Source organism: Alligator mississippiensis, chromosome 3 (genome assembly GCF_030867095.1).
Source record: "Alligator mississippiensis isolate rAllMis1 chromosome 3, rAllMis1, whole genome shotgun sequence".
NCBI classification, from domain to species: domain Eukaryota; kingdom Metazoa; phylum Chordata; order Crocodylia; family Alligatoridae; genus Alligator; species Alligator mississippiensis.
The window spans coordinates 53759802-53776971 of NC_081826.1; the positions used below are offsets into that span (position 1 = coordinate 53759802).

The 17170-nt window shown below is 41.3% G+C and overlaps 1 long non-coding RNA gene across 2 annotated transcripts; it reads right to left on the reverse strand.

Annotated features, from left to right (window-relative positions):
• Positions 1-780: 780 nt before the first annotated feature.
• LOC132249290 (uncharacterized) lies at positions 781-16440 on the reverse strand. 2 transcript variants are annotated; one of them, XR_009460694.1, is made up of 3 exons: positions 16331-16440; positions 3323-3437; positions 781-2094 (listed from the first exon to the last, which is right to left on the reverse strand). It is a non-coding gene; the product is annotated as an uncharacterized LOC132249290 (long non-coding RNA). The 2 variants fall into 2 exon arrangements; XR_009460693.1 differs by lacking the exon at positions 16331-16440 and having other exon boundaries at positions 3323-3824.
• Between the last annotated feature and the right edge of the window lie 730 nt (positions 16441-17170).

Sequence of the window (17170 nt, forward strand, 5' to 3'; positions counted from 1 at the left end):
GTCAGACTACAATTGTCAAGACCTTGGCTCGATTATACAGTACTAAATTGCCTTTAAAAAGTTCCAGTACTTTGTCAAACTTCTGCAACTTCTTTTAAGCCATTTTAAAGCTCCTAGTGGTATTCTGAACATCACATAATCTTGTTTAATCAGTGAGTGTCATTCATCTAAATAATGCCAAATCTCACACAGCTACAGAAGTAATTCACATGGGAAATCCTCATCTTCCTACTCTGAAAATATTCCTTAAGGAAGTATTCCATTTAGGTGTCTCAGTATTTTATTTTCAAGCCACATCTAACAGTGATCTAATCTAGATGGGATTCTTCTCCTTCCCTAGTCTGAGTAACAGCGATTTTGTCTTCTTCATACGCTTTCTATGCCCCAAACTCTGGGAATGGCCTTATTTATTGACCTAAGAATCCCAGTAAGAAGATTAATCCAAAGTCAGTGGTAATAGCTCTCCAAAAGAAGCCAGAACTTAAGGTGTCCCAGAATGGTAGAGCAAGGACTTTTTGCATGCGTGTGTGTAGGAAACATTGCTTCTGTGATTCCACTATGAGTTTCCAGCAAAATGTATAGGAATTTTGTACAGCACTTTGTAGCAGAGTGTGGGACATCGTCCTGTTTTTATTGTTTTCTTAGCAGCAGGTAAGTCAAATTCTTCCATCCTCCTATTAGTGTTTGTCTTGCTTCCAGAAAAACAAAGTTAACTCAAAATTAAGCAGGATCCTCACTCAGTTTGCAGTTACAGAAACTCATTTATCTTGGCTTTCTTCCAAAAAAAAAAAAAAAAAAAAATCCAAGGGGTACTACTTGAGACAGGCTAGATCCTAAAAGCAAGAACTTGGCAGTTCACTTATGAGGAAGTTCCATTAAGTGGGAGGAGGAGTCTGTTCAGGATTGTAATTTTAGACTAAAGAACGTAACATAGGATACAGGCAAAATCTATGCACCCGAGTTTATTCTTTTGTGGATCTGGCCCTTAGTGGTTCTGCATCTTGGTATCAGATAGAGATGACAATACAAGCTTTTCTCCTACCATTTGTCTGCCACCTTACTGAGATGAATCTCTTTAAGGAAAGGATTGATTTTCATATTTCTACCATGCCTATCATACTGGGGTCCCAACGTTGGTTGCATGCCTTAGGGACATCTTAATATTATTATCACTAACAGTGAGTTTGACTGGGGGGAAAAGAGGAAGGAAGGACAGTGTGTAAAATAAAACCTAGGACTAGATTCTTTGTTATGCCAAAGCTCCACAAAACATAGATGAGAAGGACTTGGGGGGATCAAAGGTGGTTTTAAACAACCTCAGTACCCCCCCAAGCATGGCCTGGACCAGTTTGGGTTTTGGTGTATTTAAGGGCAATCTAAACCTATTACAAAATGACATATGAGAACTGCCATTTACTGTGTAAGCCCACAGATCCATCTTGCCCAGTATCCTGTGTCACACAGTGGCAGACACTGGATGCTGAAAGAGAGAATGAATGGGGGTTGGCCAGGGTTTCCCCTGTTCCTCTCCCATTTGCAGTCTATTCTAAAAGTCTGCCAGGGCCTGTACCTTGGCTGGAGATCTCTGGAGCCCAGCAAGCTGAGGCACGCAGAAGAGGATGGCCAAGGGCACCTCTGCTTGCTTCACAGCCATGATGGGCATCCTCAGCTGTCTCTTCAGTGCACCTTTCTCACCCTTCAAGCCACTGGCTAGTGGCAGAGAGGCTCCAGGATCTAATCCCTGATGTCACTGAGAGGCTTCAATATTAAATTGCATTAAGCTTTTAAAAATACACAAAAATAAATAATTTAATTGTATTTATTTTTTCCTGTATTAAGTGATTTATTTTTAATGAAGTTAATGAGAATATTTATAATATAGAAAGTGAATGGCTTTAAGTATAAGCCAAGTGGCCACACACAGGCTCAATCTTGTAGTCCCCATGCAAGCAAAACTACTAATAAAGTCGGTACTGCAGGATTCAGATCCATGTGTCCCCTTGGGCGTCTTCCTTCACAAAAGGGAAATGTCAATCTCTCTCTGCTCATCATTGCCAGTCAGTTTCCTCCCAAAGTAAAGTGTTGCTTTAGAGTCTATAAAGTAATTGTGAAATTTTAAAAGTGCATTTCAAGAAGCAATCCAGCTTTTACCTTATATTTAAAAAGTAATTTGTATTTTTTCTTTCATGCCATATAAAAGGAGGGAGCTTTAATTAAAGCTGCTTAACAATGCAGTTCTTTGTATAGATCTTCTACGTGTCATGGCCATGTGTTTTGAAATACTAAACAATAATAAAAAAAGAAAAGAGATTTTTTAATCTAGTTCTCTTAACTAGCAACTTGTTGAGCTTTGACCTGTAATTTATTAGAAATTTATCCTGGTATTAAAAACATTCTAAAATTAACTGCAAATGACACATGCACTATTTAGAACCAAAAGTTACTTTTTGTAAAGCATTTATACATAATGAGGCTTCTGAAATACATTTACAATCTAGTAGATTCAATAGACAAGACCTACGCAATTCTGGTCACAGACAAGGCCCTGGTTATTCTGGTACTGAACCCATAGATCCTTACTCATATAAGAATTAAGTCATCCCAAAACCACTCTCTACTCTCATGAATAAATGTATGCAGGTTCTGCTCTTAAAATCTAATCTCTTCCATCAAGTTGTGTGTGGAACTCTGATTGACTGTTGCCTGAAAATCAACATGGCTCTAATGAACCAGTGTAGCTTGAGGGTAGGGAGGCAAACCCCATGTTTCAAACACACAAAAGAAGTCCCTGTCCCAATGATTTAACAAAAACAAAATAGATCCCCCCCCCCCCCCCAATCACTGTAGAACATAAGAAACAAGTGTTAAGTTGAACTATTTACCCAACCCAAGCTGGGTTGATTCTGAAGTGCTAAAGACTATAGTGACTGGAAAAACAAGAATAAAGTTGGCTCCTGAGGTAAAAAAGCTGATAGAGCACCTGCAGGCACCACTCCAGGCTCTGACAAAGTTCTTGAGATTGCTTTTGGTATCCATACTAGTGTCTTGCACATGATGTAAACTGAATCCTTAATTCCTTCCAGCTGCATGTATGCAACTTTTTCCTCTCAGTTCTAACAGATAGAGAGGAGCCAATCAACCTGATCAGCTTCCTCTAAAGCCAGCGCTTGTTAAATCTTTGGTGTTAGTTAATTTATCAAGGCACAGGTCCTACTCTTGTAATATGCTGAAATCTCAGAGTAGGACTATCACCTCCATAGGCAAAATTGCTGTCCCTGCAAATGCTAAAACTCATGTCTACAAAAACCCAGGTTCTACTTACCCAAGAAACAATGGTAATGCAGAAATTGCTCTGAAGTAGACTTCCTGCATGGCAGTGCAGAGAACAGGTTTGCCACGGAATTGGTTTTCTGCATTTCCATCTGTTTTGTACATGGCTTAAAGGAAAGGGGAGGAAAAGAGCAAGAGACCCTGTTAACTCTGCAGATTACAGATGAGACAAAAAAATCATTTTTAAATTGTTGTATTCTTTAAAAAAAAAACAAACCTATTTAAAATGAAATTAGAAACTATGACAACCTATATTCAAGCCTAACCTATTAACATGGTTTTAAAATTAGTTAAAAACATATTCAAGCAGAACCTACTTGCTTGGTAAGTTTCAAACAAAGTCAGACTACTGAATTTGTGAATGTTCGTGACTAAGCAGCACAACCTGAGTTTGCTTAGGGCTAAGTACAAACAGTCAAAAAGCCCGAGGCTGATTTGATTCAATCTTCACAGGTTAGTCTAAGCTGTGTAGATTGATCTGATAAGCAAGTAAACAAGCATTTACTTTTGATTCTAGAAATGTAGCCACATGCTTGCAGTGGCCCAGAAGCTGGTGGAGGGTGCTAGTGCATGCCTTCCTGCTGGGCTGGAACAGATAGCTTGGCCAAAGCTAGCCCACCCACCCTGTGAGTATGGTTTGTAGGGGAATGGCATCCTGGGATGCTGGGGAACTAAGTTGACTTGAATCTGGAGGGGAGCTGGGACAGAAGTTCAACAAACCGATTTAAGCTAAATCAGTTAAGTGTGATACTACATCCATCCAGGTTGATCTTAAATCAGTTTTGGCCATCTGGGCATTTTTACACATGCAAGCAGTGCTGAGAAAATGGTGGTGGTGCACTTTTGAACTAAAAGACCTCCAAGGTACTTTAGTTCAAAAGCACACTGCTGCCATTTTCTGCACGCCAACGTGCATTTCACCATTTATACAACTGTACGCGGTGCAGCACAATTGGCCTCAGCTCACATGTGGAACAGACTCAATTAACTGAGTCTGCTCCAAAGCAGCAGCTCTCCAGTGCGTCCTGGAGAAAAAAATCTGTGTATAAATGGCCTTTGGAAGCAGTTTATGTGCACTGAACTTCTGTTGTGTTACAGATTTGAATCAGTTTCTGATCACTCATACTGGTTTATGTATAATTTCTGTCCCTAGCTGAAATACAAATCTAGCTCTTAACAGTAGCAGGCTGTCCTGCAGATGCAGAGAAAATATTTTCTTTGTCAGTTTATTCAACTAGTTCAGTTCAAGTAGTAGTTCATTTGTTGGGAGCTGAAAATTTGTTTTCCTCTTTCAGTATATGAACAAGGTGAGAAAGAAGGGGTCTGCTCTTTCTAAAATCTTAAAGGACACAGTAACCAGAAATCAGTTCAGTTCACTAACTACCAAGGATACCATTCCTTTATTAAACAAAGACTTTAAAATGCAAAATGTTTTGATAAACTTTTTCTAATGTATCAAGCACATTTAAGAGTGTTTTAGTTTACAATTTTAAATGCTGTTTTATGTGCATTTTAATAGAACTGCAATTTCCATCTAAAGGCAGCTTGATACAAATCACAAGTTCAAAAATGTGTTGCTTATCACATTTGGTTCTAAAAAAGTAAAAATTAAGAAACTGAACAAATATTTAGATTATATACTTACACAGTATACCTTGCTTAGCAAAGAATTGTACCAAATTAGCAGGAAGGCTATAGTTAAGCTGCAGGCTAGCACATTTTAAATGGTTAACAACCAAATGAGAATCAACCTTTGTTTAGAAAAAGAAACAACTAAAAAGCACAAATGGAAAACAGAATTAAAATCAAATTACTGAAATCAAAAGTGTCTGCTTGAGAACTTAAATCAATCCATCACAGCACATAATTCTGTTGCATGTTCAGGGGCATTCAGGAGGATAGTTGTGTTTAATAGGAAAAGGCTAGATTCCAAAGGGTTCATTGAGATGCAAGTGATAAATAGACTTTGCTGTATTATCAAGCAAAACAGCTCAGTCATTGCTAGCGTATGCTGAGAGCTAATATTTCTGCTTCTTGAAATCAAACCAGTTTTTAGCTAGCACATAAGCTATATTTGTGATCAAGTTTTTCTAGGACTTGTCTGTATTAGGAGGGACAGGTTAGCTGTGAAACTCAGGCAAACAAAGCTAAACACTGAAATGCTGGCATGCCCTAAACTCTGCAAAAAACCTATACAATGGGTTTGGGGATTTTAGGTTTAGTTTATCTAGCAGTTTACAAAGACAAAATGCTTAAAATTATCTAAAAAAGAGACAGGGGTCATGAAGAGTAAAATGTAGCTAATTCTTTTGTAATGATACTAAGCAGTAGCTATTCATGTGTAAGATATTTTGATAATAGATCTGTAGATTTGTCAAGAGGCAGTTTTGTTGCCAACAGATGGTGATTAACTTGCATAAGGAGAATGTACACTACAAACTATGCATTTTCATATAGCCACATACTGTATTTTGTATTCATTCAAGATCAATATCAATATCATTTTTCTTCAAAATAAGCCCAAACCTTCCTCCTTAGAACACCGCAAAACTCACTTGACTTCCAAGAGAATGTTGGAAGAGCATTTATCTCATGCCAGATTTGAGAAATGATTAAGAGATAGGCAAAGACAGATGTCTTGTATTCTTCTATCTGATGAGATAAACTCAAAGAGGTACTGCTTTCACCATTACTTTAACACATGTGAAACCATTCTTCTAAATAGCTAAAATATCCATCTTATATTTTACCTTGCAGGAACAGAAATTAAATGCCAAATGCATTAAGAACATTCTTGTTCTAAAGTACAGTAAACCTGGGCTATATACCTAAGATGGCCTTTGTTTATATGCAATGTATTCAAATCCATGATACAGAATGAAAGCAGCAGTGGCAGTATTTGTATTGCTCTGGGAAGTGTATGCTTCTAGGATATACAGTTACAGTTGCAAAAATAATGTATAGATTTTTTTTATATTTTATGGACCAGATCATTTATTATTGTTTAGATTCTATATAAGTTGTAGCATGGAAATGATATCTTTCCATTTATTTTTTAAATTCACATAGATATGTCCTAATTTATCGCACTGCATGTAGATTTCCATAATTTCTAAGTCTTTTTCATAACACTGCTCTTTTGTTGTCATTGTTTATCAACACTTATTTATCTTGTCCAATATGACAACGTTTCCCCTTTCACTACTATAGCCCCTACAATGCGATGCACGTTGTGTTGTCCCTGTGACAACAAAGAATCCGCAGACAAAATAGACTTGGGGGCAGATCTTCAGCTGCTGTAAGCTGTCATTTTTCCAAGAGTGATTACAGTTTAAACCACAAGAGCACTTGGGTCCACATGCAGAGACCCTCAGTGTAGTCAAAAGAGCTCTCTATGGACATAAGGTCTGCCTAAACTTATCACATTGCCAGCCTGGGGACTGTGACACTGAAAGAGGCACCACTACAGTTCTCAGAAATCTTCAATAGTTTGTTGGGTCTTACCCAGTTATAACTGCAGTCAATGTAAGTCCATCCACTGACTGCAAGCAGGAGCCAGTTTGGCCCCAGTCATCAGCTGATATCACAGAAATCACTTTTTGAACATGAGAAAAAGAGCTTCCAACTCTGGCACTAACGGAAATACTGGATACTTTTAATATATATTTGGAGAGTATTTGAAAAATAAAGTTGTCTTTTTTATATAACTTTTAGCCAAATACAAGTATTCTGATAGCTACTTCTGTGGATACCTATCCAACTGTAAATAAAACTTGTCTGTTCAGGTATGCAAACCTGGGGAGGGGGGGAAGTGACTGTTTATTGGCTATGCGCTTTGCTAGTTTTTGTCATACTGTGTATATATAAGAGATAATGTGTTTAAATGTTGGGTGTTTTTTATCACTATTCCTCCAAGGAAAGAAAGCTTTTAATTTTTATTGTTTTATGAGTTAGTAAAAATAATAATAAAAACGTTTTATAACTTTTTACACCAGAAATAGATTAATAACTGGTGCTATGTAAAATCAGGACCTTAATTTCTGATTGAAAATTTGATTGGTAACTGGCCATAATGGACACACCAGTTAAAATGCACTTTTCTTGTGGCACATGATGTATGCTCTCTGAATGGGCTTTCAAAGGACCATCAAAATGTTTACATTTTTCCCTGTTGCCTGTTTCATTGAAATGGCTCCCTTCTAAATAGAGACAGATTAGATTCATTGCTGATGTAACAGGATCCCAGAAAGGATCCTGACATTTAGACATAAATGAGAAGGTTGTACAAATACCATTTTAGTGATAGTTCTAATATTTGGGCTCTCATGCTTTGTGATACTTTGATGTGACAATAAATACCGTATGCTGTTGCTCTCTAGTCTAACTTCATTGTAGACCTGTAATTTACTGTTTATTGTTATGTCATGAGTTGCACTAGCTTGAATTCAGTCAGAACGCTGGCTGTCCAGCCAAAATATTCAGACTGTTATGATATCCACAAAACATGAATTATATGCACTTGTAATTGATTAACTACCATGGAGTATGTTGAACTATTTCATGTAATAAAAAAGGCTTTGTGTATGACTTCTATTTCTTGGTTGGTCATGTGAAACTTAATTCTTTTACAATCCATAACTATAAGCACACAGTATAAACTAACTCCCACTGAAGTCAGTGATAGTCCTTGACTGTCTTGGTTGTGAATAGGATTAGGCCCCACCATGATCATAAGCCAAAGATTTACATGTGATTGCATGATTTAGAGCAGTGACTCTTCAGCCGGTGGTCCCTGGGCCCCCTAAAGTATGTCATAAGGGGTCCATGAAAGATGACTCTGATCAAAAAAATTGGGTGAATACCTATATTTACAATACAAAGGGGTCCACACCACCATGCAAAAATTTTTAGGGGTCTTCAAATGAAAAAGGTTGAAAAAAATCACTGGTCTAGGAATAAATATGGGACTGCAATTTGGGCCTGGAGTTTGTCCTAGGATTGGACTCCATACTTTCTACTTCAGTGATTCTCAACTGAGGTTCTGTGGCACTATCACCCCTGTGGCCAGATGAAACTGCCCAGTGCACTTCTATTTCCAGGAGATGCATGTAGGGCTGGACTGGCAAGCAGGATTTATTAGATAAACCTAATGCAAGCAAAAGCACCTTCTCCTGCTACAGCCTCTCCCAGTCTAGCCTTTCACATACCTCTTGGAAAACAGGCCACCAACCTCAGAAAAGGTATGGAGAGGTGCCTTAAGCCTAAAAACATTGAGAACCACTGCATTCATTCCTAAGTTTTAAAGCTGCAGTTTATTGGGGTTCTAAATGTGAAAGGCCTTGCTTCAATAAGGGGTCCCAAAATGCAAAACTTTACCTGCTATGTCAAAGGAGCAATCTCATTAATTCTGCCAAGAGAAGAGGTTGCCAGACACATGAGGAGATTAGAGGTACATTCTTGAAGTTGATTCTAGTGCTCGATAGTGGTCCATACAATAAATAGCTTGGGAAGAAATAAGCCTACCCTCTCCTCCCCTTTCATCTTTTTCTGTTGTTAGGAATATCTAGCTAAATAAATGCTAACACTGACTTGGATCATCATGTTCATATATCATATTTACTTGCATAGCACATGCACCCTTTCCCCCCAGATCAGCCCTCCACAGGTGGGATGCATATCTTACATAGGAAAGATTATTTTCTTTGCTGAAATAGAAGCATTGGGGCATAGAAAAAATAAATGTCATAACTCATGGCCACCAAGATGGCTACTGTTTCTATGTGGCTCTGAAAGCAGAAGGGGTGGAGTTCAGTTTTAATCCTCTCACAGCCTGAGCACTTTGAACTCGCCAGACCAAGCAAACTTCTGCATGGAATCTGTAGTATCTAGATGAGGCTTGGGGTGTGGAAACAACACTTGATGATTTACAGGAACTTATATAAAGAGCTATTTATAGTAAAAAAAAAAAAAAAAAAGAAAAAAGAGGGACAATCTCACTACTCCCCTTCCTAATCTTGACTATCTCCTGGGATGCTATACTTGCTGTGCACTATGGCCATGTGTAAATGAAACAGAGCTGTGTGTGCAAGACACTAACACGGGCTAAGTGCTTTTGCACCACTTTAATGATGTCAGTGTTTGCATGCTTTGGTGTCATATTGTGCATTAATTCCAGCTGCTGTAGGAAATTTGGTGGTGTAATGTGCCTTAAATGACTTGGGGGTGCAGCAAACTAAATTTTCTTTGAGGAGTTTTAGTTTGCTGCCCCATCATCGTCAGAGTGAAGCACGGGGCTCTGGGCAGCTCCACAGCTCTGCAGGAAGCCCTACAAGCAGCCTGGCAGCAGCTCAGGAAAGCAGGCTCTGCCCAAGAAAAGTGGTGAGCCTGATCTTACCCCCCCCAGCACCTGTCTTCCTGAGCTGCACAGGGCCCAGTGCTTCCCTCCAGCGCTAGGGACTGCCTGAGCAGGTTGCCCATTGGCAGGTGCTGCCGGGGGGGTGGCCACTGCTGCCGCAGAGGGAAGCACCAGCCCCCACCCCCCTGCAGCCCAGGGACCACTCTGCCCTCCCCTCCCCACCAGAGAGGCGGGTAAGTCAGTGGGGTGTGTATGCGACACAGGGGTTTAATCAGCCCTAAATTGAAGTGTTTTTTAAAACCCACTGCTTCAATTTAGGGCCCCCATTTTGTCTACACACACCATATGTTTCCAGAAGAACTTACTCAGTCACGCCATTGGCCACCCCGCAAAGATCTTTATTTTTTACATTCTGCCTTCCAAAAGCAAAGCATGTGCTTTATTTAGGGGAGTTTGATCTGCCAGAAAATACAGTACTTTGCTGAGAATCCAACCCCAAGATGAGTGGTGAGACTGGTAAATTGGTCACAGTCTTCCCATATACAAAATATTTTTTCCAGTCTTTGACAGTTTTCCAACCAGTTCTGCTAAAGATCATCTCAAACCAAAGCTCTTTTCTAGGCCAAAGTCCAGGACAATTCACCCAAGGAACGCCCCAGGATACCTGTCCTGTGACTGCCACCACTTTTTCAGTCAATATTAATGGCTCTTATTTTCCAATGAGGTCCTGCTCTTCTACATACTATTTTTGCTCTTCTTTGGTACATATTTTATAATCTAGCAAAGGTCAGTCACTGCTGTAAGTAAAAGATAGCCACTGGTGGCCTGTACTAGAGGAACTGGTGCTCTCAAGCCCTCTCTGCAAGACAGTTATCCATGGCTTTCTGGCTGCTTGGCTGGCAGTGCCTGCAGAGAAATGCAGCTCTGAATGTGCATAGAGAATGAGCTACCCTGTCATTCCTGGAGATGGTTCCTCTCAATTGGTTACTGATTAAGTTCAGAAGTAAAATTATTTTAGCATACAGTACTTATTATTGATATGGTACTGCTCATGCACTCTGAGGGTACTCTTTAATAGAGAAATCACCCTTCCTCATGAATCACTGCAACTTTCCTAAAAGGGTACAATAAAACACAGACACAAAGAATTATGTTCTCCTGTCAGACAGATGGAATTCAGCCCTCAGAGACTTTGCCAATAAACTTGGAGGGAGACCATAACAAGAACTCTTCCTGTAGTTACACGACACTTATTTATACTGTAACAAAACCAGAGCTTCCTAGCAACCTCACAGTTGTCAACATGGTTGGCTTTGATATTTACCGCATCACCAGGATAAGAACTCAAGGCCTCATGTTCTCCAAGTTAACGACAAACACTAGCAGTTTTATAAGAGTCCTATAAAACACAATGATCCCTGCTTGAAGCAATTCAGTAGAAATTTGTACTATACAGACTTGCAGCATCTTATAATTATAGTTGTGGGAATAAATGATAGTTTTGCACTGACAACTGTATCAGCAAAAAGAGTGTTTCACATCAACCCAAAAATCAAAACTGTGCATCTGAGGGAGAAAAAAAGGAGAAAAGAGAGCAGCTTATCCTTCCCCCCACCTTAACCCAATTTCTTTAGAATTAAATTGGCCCTCAAATTTCAAAATGAAAAGCCAAAACATTATGTTCTGAAAATGCTGAAACCAAATACATTGATTTTTTTTTTTAAATTCTCTCTTGTTTTTCCATTCAGGGTATTTACCAAATATAACCTGAATCTGTGCATAGCTTTGGTTACCCCAAAACTTCCTTTTTCAGTAAATACATAATTTGCTCCCAAAACTTTGCTCAGATTTTATGCAGTAGATTGACAGTTTGCATTTCAAGATTAACATGACAAAGTTATACTAGAACCCTATTTTCCAGCAAATTTCCAGAAGAAGCCTCCTGTTCTGCAAGTCACAAAAAATTAGCATGCCATAATTTTATTTATAAACAGTAATGTTCTTTTGGATCCCCTAACTTAGATAGGGTTTATTAGTTCATTTGATTGGACAGCATCTGTCAAGATCATTGGCAATTTATAGTCCAGGTATTCTGAAGCCAAAGAAAAAATATTTAAGATTAGAAATGTATAGTGTTTCATAGATGCATAGATGTTAGGGTCGGAAGGGACCTTAATAGACCATCAAGTCCGACCCCCTGCATAAGCAGGAAAGAGTGCTGGGTCTATATGACCCCAGCTAGATACTCGTCTAACCTCCTCTTGAAGACCCCCAAGGTAGGGGAGAGCACCACCTCCCTTGGGAGCCCGTTCCAGACCTTGGCCACTCGAACTGTGAAGAAGTTCTTCCTAATGTCCAGTCTAAATCTGCTCTCTGCTAGCTTGTGGCCATTGTTTCTTGTAACCCCCGGGGGCGCCTTGGTGAATAAATCCTCACCAATTCCCTTCTGTGCCTCCGTGATGAACTTATAGGCAGCCACAAGGTCGCCTCTCAACCTTCTCTTGCGGAGGCTGAAAAGGTCCAGTTTCTCTAGTCTCTCCTCGTAGGGCTTGGTCTGCAGGCCCTTGACCATACGAGTTGCCCTTCGCTGAACCCTCTCCAGGTTATCCGCATCCTTCTTGAAGTGTGGCGCCCAGAATTGCACGCAGTACTCCAACTGCGGTCTGACCAACGCTCTATAGAGGGGAAGTACCTCCCTGGACCTATTTGTCATGCATCTGCTGATGCACGATAAAGTGCCATTGGCTTTTCTGATGGCTTCGTCACACTGCCGGCTCATGTTCAACTTGGAGTCCACTAGGACTCCAAGATCCCTTTCCACCTCTGTGCCACCCAGCAGGTCATTCCCTAGGCTGTAGGTGTGCTGGACATTTTTCCTCCCTAGGTGCAGCACTTTGCATTTCTCCTTGTTGAACTGCATCCTGTTGTTTTCTGCCCACTTGTCCAACCTATCCAGGTCTGCCTGCAGCTGTTCCCTGCCCTCCGGCGTGTCCACTTCTCCCCATAGTTTTGTGTCATCTGCAGACTTGGACAGAGTACATTTCACTCCCACGTCCAAGTCGCTGATGAAGACATTAAAGAGTATCGGTCCAAGGACCGAACCCTGCGGGACCCCACTGCCCACACCCTTCCAGGTCGAGACCGACCCATCTACCACGACTCTTTGGGTGCGACCCTCTAGCCAATTCGCCACCCACCGGACTGTGCAGTCATCCACATCACAGCCTCTTAATTTGTTCACCAGTATGGGGTGGGATACCGTATCGAAGGCCTTCCTGAAGTCCAAGTATACGACATCCACCCCTCCTCCTGTGTCCAGGCGTTTCGTAACCTGGTCATAGAAAGAGACTAGGTTGGTCAGGCACGATCTGCCTGCCACAAACCCATGCTGGTTTCCCCTCAGCATAATTTGTCCTGCCGGGCTCTCACAAATGTGAGCCTTGATAATTTTTTCAAATACTTTACCAAGGACGGAGGTGAGACTGACCGGCCTATAGTTGCCCGGGTCCTCCTTCCTCCCCTTTTTGAAAATGGGGACCACGTTAGCCCTTTTCCAGTCCTCCGGGACTTGGCCTGTGTGCCACGAGCATTCGAATATTCCCGCCAGTGGCTCTGCAATGACGTCGGCCAGTGCCTTCAGCACCCTCGGATGGAGCCCATCCGGGCCTGCTGACTTAAAGGCATCCAGTTCTTCCAAGTGACTCTGCACCACCTCAGGATCTACATATGGAAGTCTGGCGCCTTGCTGCTGCCTCTCTACAACCCCAGCGAGAGACTTGTCGTGCCCCTTGCTTAGGAACACTGAAGCAAAGAACTCGTTGAGGAGTTCAGCCTTGTCCCCTCTATCTGTCACCAATTGCTTCTGCCCATTTAGCAGGGGTCCTATTCCTCCCTGGGCCTTCCTTTTACTCCCTATATATCTAAAAAACAATTTCTTGTTGTCCTTTACTTGGGTTGCCATCCTCAGCTCCATGGTAGCTTTGGCCCGCCTAACTGCCTCCCTACAAGCACGAGCAGAGGAGGTATATTCATCTTTAGTGATCTCACCCTGTTTCCACTTTTTATGTGCTCCCCTTTTGGCCCTTAGGCTGCCCTGGATTTCTCTGGTCAGCCATGGAAGCCTCCTGGCCCCTTTCCCTCTTTTGCCTCGCTCGGGGATCGTCTTGCTTTGTGCCCGAAGGATCATTTCCTTAAGGCACAGCCACCCTTCTTGGGCTCCCATCCCTTCAAAACTCCTACTCTGCAGTGCTTCCTTGACTAATCGCCTGAGTACATTGAGATCAGCTTTCCTAAAGTCTAGCACTTTCACCCTACTAGTTACCTTACCCACTCGCCGTCTTATGTTGAATTCTATTATTAGGTGATCACTGTCTCCCAGATAGCTACCGATCTGGAGGTCCTCTATCATGTCATCTCCCGTTGCCAATACCAGATCCAGTATGGCATTCCCCCTAGTGGGACCATACACCTCCTGTGTCAGGTGGAGGTCCTGTACACAAGTTAGAAACCTGCGTGAGCGATGGGACCTTGCTGTCTGCGTCTCCCAGCAGATGTCTGGGTAGTTTAGGTCCCCCATGACTACCGCCTCTTTAGCTTTTAGTTTGTCGTAGACTGGGCACTATTTTGGTGTGTGTGCCTGCTAAATTCAGCTAAAATGTTAAGTTTAAAACTTAAGTTCTGGGTTGAATGATTGAGCGATTTTCACATCTCATCCCCACATATCATCACCAGTAAACACCATAAGGTTTGCTGCAGAGCAAACAGGAACAAATGTAAGACATCACTATTATTAATACTACACTAGGCAGATGCTATGCAGCTCTGCACTTGATCCCTATCGCATTTGGCTTTTCCATGCCCCTAAAACAAGGATGAGGATAAAACTAGCAAATTCATTTTACCAATTCAACAGAATGGCTCCTATTCACAGAGCTGAAGTGCCAGAACATTAATACACTGAACTTTAACCTCTTTGAATCACTCAGAGAGATGTAAAACACACTTGTTCTTTGTTAAAACACACATATTCCCACGCATAAGGCTTTGTACTTTAGAATAAAAGTGAACTGCCATCACTGTGGGATTTTTAAATTACTCCAGTTTCTAAAAGGTGGTGTTTTTCAGCATGTAAAACATGTCAACAATTTGCCTAAGACCGTGGCACTCTTTCAAACAAATCACAAACAAATCTGGACATACTCACAGCTTGGTTTTTAGAAGTGCTCAGTGTTCACTGTTCACTACTACCAAAATCAATGGGAGCTGCAAATTCTCAGTGTGTAGGTTGGCAGGGGTGAAAAACCAGACTATTTATCATGTGCTGCCCTCTTGTGGTATGCAACAGATTTACAGTCTCTAAAAATTAAAGCAGTTGAACCAAATACGGCATAATGCAAAGTATGTACAAAACTTGTATTTTCAATAGGACTTCATGAACTATAACATTGGAATTATAGTACTGCTTCCATAAAGGAAAGGATGCTTAATAAAAACACTTCATGTTACAGAGAGGAGTAAAGTCAATGCCTTTCTCCACCATCTCTTCCCTGACTGGAATGCTGTACTGCTAGCAATACAGCAAAAAGCCACAGGAATGACAGAACCCAGGTGGCAGCTGTAGTTTAGTTTCTCAGGCAGGTGACCTAATGTAAGACGCAGAAGTGTAACCCACTAGTCTGCCATGATTTCCCTTCCTATGGGAAATTCTAGCTCCCAAACCTTTTGGAATCAGTGACCAACGCTGTCAGGGAATGACCAGTCAAAGGCTTTGCACCTTATGGGTAGAATGGATCTGATGATGTTCTTGTTACATTTCCATGAGCCATTTTAAACCTGGAAGTTTATTAGACTTGATATTTAAGAACACAAAACATGTATGCGCACACACACACACACACCCTTATATAAGCCCCATTATCACTAAACCCCATGAGATAAAGTAATCAATCATCTTGATTTTGCTGAGACAGTCCCATATTTAGGGGTGGAGCACCTGACCCTGAGCTTTTCTGTTCCAAGTTTGAAAAATTTGTCCTTGATCACCTTAGCTAATTAGCCAACCCATTGCACCGGACCCATAGCACCTCCACTACTTTAACTGGAAGTAGTGTGGATTAATTCTAGTCCCAGAGAACTTGGGGAGCATCTGGGATCATGTCCTGGATTTTGCTCAATGAAAGTTCATCTCTTTATTTTCAGAGTGCACATAACTTTGCTTCTGTAATTACACCTCTTCTTCCCTGAGCAGTCCACTCACAAAAGGCGGCACAGGTAATTCTAACCCTGGCGTTCCCTTCTGAGTGTTACACTCTTATTTGAGATCAAATCCCACTACAATAGACAGAAATACAATCACTCAAGTCTCATATTTTACTTACCTAAGAGACATACAATTTATGAAACAATCATCTCAAAAAAGCCTTCCCCCACAGAGGGAATTCATGGTCCAAGATCCACTCCGCAATAAAATCTCTTCACCTTCCCCTTACCCCAACAAATATGAATACAGTTGACAGCAAAGCTGGCTTAAGAGATCTTCTAGCTAACTCAGCTACACTCCTGCACCTCAGATGCGTCACAGAGGTAGCTAAGCAGCTAAGTACTACTCCCTTTTTGACTCATGCTTTTCCCCATGCTGTTTCTTACCTTTCATGCTCATCAGCCTTTCTCCTTGCACTGCTCCTTCCACAGTTTACCTCAGCCAGCCTCTCCCTATCTTGCTTGGGTTGCAGTTTTTTACAGCAGCTGCTTCAAATGGGCTGTCTGGTCACAGCTGAGGGAGGTAATCAGGTCTTTCATTAACCCTCTCTGGGCTGCTGGACCTCACAAGCCACCATCTCTTCAGAGTAAAAGATGAACCTCAAATCCTGGATTCCCTAGCAGGCCCCTCATTTTCTTTGCAAGGTTCATGTAGCAGATAATGCAGCAACAGAGACTGAGTCACGCTGTCAGAGATGCGGTCATAAGTACTACCATATCAGTACAGAGGCCCTTTCAATGATAGTGTTTGTACATTACAGTAGTCCTGTCACCCCATCAGCACTGACACAACGTTTCAACACAATGCAACCATGTAGCACAAGCCCCTTCTTCTCCACCATCATCATATGCCCTATCACTAGCTCACAGTGCCCCACTGCTGTCCATATTGGGCAAGTAGGGAAATCCCTACATGATAGAAACCAGTTCCAGAAAGACACAAAAGCCTATGGCAGAACACTTTCCTATCCTTTGTATTTTAATGACTTTCTTCCTTTCTCTTTAGTACCCCTGCTTTCTTCAAGTCCAATAACATCTGATGAAGGCTGTTGCTTACAAAAACTCATGCCTCTCTGAATGAGATAATCTCTAAGGCCCCCTCTACATATTATAGGTATTGCCCAATTACCTCAAGGCCAACTATACTTGCAAAGTACCTATCATGCCATGAAAAGGTCCAACAAGCTATAAAATTAGACCTCAAAAATGTGTCCTAACTTTATAGCT